This window comes from Pinus tabuliformis, chromosome 6 (genome assembly GCF_031772625.1).
Source record: "Pinus tabuliformis cultivar Carrire ecotype Pingquan chromosome 6, CPIR1, whole genome shotgun sequence".
Lineage (NCBI taxonomy): Eukaryota > Viridiplantae > Streptophyta > Pinopsida > Pinales > Pinaceae > Pinus > Pinus tabuliformis.
In genome coordinates, this window is record NC_142292.1 from 422,051,838 (window position 1) to 422,056,993 (window position 5,156).

Consider the following 5,156-nt stretch of genomic DNA (forward strand, 5'->3'; position numbering starts at 1 on the left):
CAAACACTTTTTCCTTCGGACTTGGGTAAACCTGTGATAAAATCCATTGAAACTCCCTCCCAACATTGATTTGGAATGGATAAAGGTTGTATTAGACCCAAAGTCTTAATTGTTTCAACTTTATTTTGTTGGCAAACCAAACATTCCGCCACAAACTCTTGAATATCAAATTTAAGGCCATCCCAAAAAAACTCCTTCTTAACCCTGTGGTAAGTTTTTAAAAAACTCAAGTGCCCTCCTAAGGGAGAGGCATGCAATTCCATAAGAATCTTTTGTTTGAGTTGGGAATTCTTACATAGGTATAAGAGATCTTTGTACCATAACGAATCATTTTTCTAGCTAAATGTATCAAATGTACTAGAATCTTGTTGTAACTTTTGAATGAGTGCCCACACTTCTTCGTCATTCTTCCATTCATCCCTTGCTTCGTTTATCCAATCTAGTTGAATAATAAATGGCACAAAGCAATGCTTCCACATCCTCATCCTTTCTTGAGAGTGCATCTGCCACAACATTTTGCTTCCCTTTTTTGTATATGATTTCAAAGTCATAACCCAACATCTTTGTGACCCATTTTTACTGCTCTTCTAAAGATAATCTTTGTTCTAAAAAGTAGTTAAGACTATCATGATCCGTTTTTACCTTGAAGTGTCTTCCCATTAGGTAGGGTCTCCATTTCTTAAGTGCGTGTAGTATTACCAACAATTCCTTCTCATAAATAGATTTGTGTAAATACTTTCCTTTGACTGAATGAATTTCAAAAGCAATGGGTCTTTCTTCTTGCATTAAAACATCACCAATTCCATTTCCTGAGGCATCACATTCCACAATAAAGGTTTTTGTGAAGTCCGACGTAGCTAAGACCGGTGCTTGGCACATTGCCTCTTTAAGATGTTCAAAGGCCTTCGTTTCTTCTAGATTCCATAAAAATGCATCTTTCTTCAATAGTATTGTTAGAGGTGTTACTATTCTCCCATAATTCTTAACAAACTTGCGATAATACCCTGTCAACCAGAGAAATCCTCGCAGATGCTTTATGGATGTGGGGATTTTCCATTCCTTAATGGATTTAATTTTTCTAGGGTCTACCTTAGCACCTTCATGAGATACAATATGACCCAGATATTCCACCTCTTATACTCCAAAGAAACATTTGGAGCTTTTTGCATATAATTGTTTCTCATCCAATAGTTTGAGCACCCTATCAACATGTTGAACATGATCCTTCCAAGACTTGCTATAGATTAGTATATCATCAAAAATACTAACACAATTTTTCTAAGGAAGGGTTTGAAAATGGAATTCATCAAACCTTGAAATGTAGAAGGTGTAGTAGTAAGGCTAAAAGGCATGACCAAAAATTCATAATGACCCTCATGAGTTCTAAATGTTTTTTTTGGAATGTCTTTAGTCTTCATTCTGATTTGATGATATCTTGAAAGAAGATCCAACTTGGTGAAGTAAATTAATCCATGCAATTCATCCAATAGTTCATCAATGACAGGAATGGGAAATTTATCTTTAATAGTGAGCTTGTTGAGCTCCCTATAATCCAGACACATGTGCCATGATCCATCCTTCTTGTGCACCAATACTACTGGAGTAGAGAAAGAACTTTGACTAGGTTGAACTATACCAGCCTCTAGCATTTCTGCAACCATACGTTCAATTTCACTCTTTTGGGCATAGGGATATTTGTAAGGCCAGATGTTTGGAGGAACACTTCTTGGAATCAAATGAATAGCATGATCATGATCATGAATAGGTGGGAGACCTTTGGGAGTCTCAAATACCTTGGAATGATTGTCCAAGACTTTTTGGAGATCCGAAGAAATAGATGATGTTGATTTGGGAACCTCTAGCGAACATAATTATGCAATTACGCCTCATTGTTCTTTCTTTAGAAGATTTGTCATTCCATTAGATCTTATTATCTTTCCTAGTTTCCCTGTGATACCTCTTAATTCAACTTCCTTTCCTTCCAAAGAAAATTTCTTGAAAATTAAAAGTTATTGTACCCAAGGATTGTAGCCAATGGACTCCTAGTACAACATTAGCACCACCCATTGGAATGGAAAACATTGGGCTATTCAATACATATTCTCCCATGGATAAGTTGATATTATGGCACTTTTCAAAGCAATTTATGGTTCCTCCCCTTGCAACCATCACTTGACACTATGGTGTTGGATATAGGAAGCAATTCAATTCCTTGGCTATCTTACAATGAATAAAATTATGGGTATTGTTAGTGTCAGTCTTTCCAGCCTTCCTCCAGTGATCAAATATGCTCTTACAAAGTGGTCTCAGAGTGTCAAGGTCAAATTTTTTCATTTCAAAGAGTCTTCAAGCAAAATTTGGTCACTAGGCATTAGGTCTAGGGTTTGCTTTCACTCCTTCTAAAGTTGTCCAAATGTTAGTCCATGTCATCATTCTGCTAAGTCTATCATCATTCATAGGGTTTTCATTATCATGTCAGTGTCTAATGAGTCATTTTACACCTTGTTCATACTTCAGTTGCGCCTAGGAAAGGTCATTTCCCTCTCCTAGGGTTTTGAAGCCAATTTCTCTTGGACGGTCAAATCATCGGCAAAACTTGTATCATGATGTTCATTCACCTTCCTCTATCCTTAAAGTACCTTATCAAATGCTTCCCATCACTGAGATCCCCCAAATTCCTCATTTTTGCACAAACCCTAGTTTCTTGCCACAACTTGGCAATTTTCTAGGCTAGGCCTGTGTTTTGCCCTTTTGGACCCCTTCCCCTCGCTCGATCTTTGAGATTACACTTTCCCCTGCTTCCTAACATCCCTCCCTACTTCCAAAAATTTCCCCAAGAATTTAGAAGCCCCTCATCCCCTTCATTTCGCTTCATTTCGACAAAATCTCTTGTTCCACACATCGGGGTAGGTTTTACTCAAATGATGTTTCTGAGCAATAAAAGATGAATTTGGAAAAACTGAGAGAATTTTTTGTCCAAAACATGCCAGGGAAGAAAAACCTCCTTCACTTTTTACACAGGTGTCATGGTTTTAGAGAAATGTCAAAAATATCGTTGCCTTAGGAGAATCGAATGCACCTCTGAAGTTACCTTGGGAAAATCAAGTTTTGTCCTAGCTTGGTTGGAAAAATGACTTTATTGATAAGTCAAATGATAACTAGACACAAAGATCTTTCCAATAAGCTATCATGAGCTCAATTTGGAGTTGAGGAAGGCATTCAAAAGTTGACTGCAACAGCACTTTGCCTTGAGGCAGCCTCATTTGGCACATTTTGACCAGTCTTGGGAGATTTCATTTTTGACAGGTAAAATGAACTCCAAATTGAAAAATTCTAGTTTTTTTGGAAATTATACTCAAATACATTTCCAACGAGCTATCTTGTGCCCAATTTGGACACCGGGAAGGCCTCCAAAAAGCATCTGAAAGTCGTGCTACGCGTAGGGCTCAGGCGCGCTACGCATCAGGGTTTTGGCTCAACGCGTAGCGCGCCGCGCTCTACCCTTAAGTTGGGGAGGTCCATTTCACAAAAACTCAGCATTTTTGGATTTGTCACGACAAAATACACTTTCTCAGCCACTGCCAAGACATTTCATCAAGTTTTGGGCCCTCAAAAGGTCAAAAAAAAAGCAAAAAATGACCTTTTGCCACTTTTTGGACACACAAGAAGCAGTCTTGGGAGATTGCATTTTTGGAGGGGAAAATGGCCACCAAATTGAGAAATTCCACTTGGGCTGGAGAGTAGACATCCATTCCTTTCCAACAAGCCCACTTGTGCCTCATTTGGATGCCGTGAAGTGCCCCAAAAGTGGGCTGAAAGGCGCGCTATGCGTTGAGAAATGGTGCGCTACGCGTTGGGAAAATTTGCGAGTTTTGCACCTTCAGCTCAGGAAAAACGCAACATTGACTAGTTTTGACTTTTTGGTGGGATTTTTCATCCTCCTTGATGTAATTTATGTAATTTCAAGTTGACATGACACTTATTTACCTATTCTAGAAGATTCATTCATAAAATGGCAAAAAATTAATGAATGAATTGGTTTCCTAGCTTATAGAGGCAAGTTGTTTTGATTGCCTAGATTGTAGTGCTCAATTTAGAATTGGTTGAAACAGCTCTTAGGATGATGAGCTCGACCCCTAGAGGCAAGGGAATGGGTTAGCTTGCCTATATTATGTATTTTCTTAGTCATTTTCATGGTTGGACTCTTGAGGGATAAGCTTAGACTGTTTTACACTTTGTATCTCTGCAACTTTGGCAAAGGAAAGACCAGGGTTTTGCAGCACTATTTGGGATTCCTGTGGTTATTTGTGTTGATGGTGTGTTTCTCTCATGTACTTGTAATTTTGTTATGTTCATCATTTTCTCACTATTCACTTCTGCAAATTAAGTAAATGAAGTGTTAAGGTAGAATTCATGGTTTCTATGCTCTGCCTTTAAGTTTGCTTAATATCAATGTTTTCATCTGTTTAAGGAGAACTCTCGATGGTTTCTTGCTCTCCTTAGCTCCTCACCGGTCATATCCATCCATTCACTTATTTCAAAGGCATCAAGACAATCTCCTACCTTGCCCCAAAAAGACCTCTACAAAAACTGTGTCTCATCCCCGAACCCAAAATTGTTGTGCTCAGTTTTCCAACAAAACCCTAAAAATTTAAAATCAAACTTTTCCCATCAGTTTACTAGCCTAAAATCAATTGTTCTTTATTGGTCATCTCAGCCCTTTGAAGACCTTTTGCCGAGATAGACCCAGAGAGAGCCCTCTCCTGTCCCCGTAGGGCTAGCTATGAGGCTAAGTGGTTTGATGTTGCCTTGGATTTTGTCTTTTTCAGCCTGAGGCCAAATTCAAGCGCTAACAGGTACTACCCAAATCAATCAACACTATTACCTTTTTTGTCTTGATATGTCCTTCTATCTTGATAGTCTGAGGAGTGGTAATTTTGGCAAATGCATTACAAGATATGATAAGATTCATTTCTTCTTTCTCTAGGGTTTGTTCCTAGTGTATATCCTCTTCTTTTGATATCTCTTGTTCCTTTTCTTCATCCTCTTCACAATCTATGTAAAATAATTTATTCTCAGCACACTTATGACCTTTAGTGTATTTGTTATCACAACTGTAACAAAGCCCTTTTTCTCTTTTTTCTTCCAATTGTTGG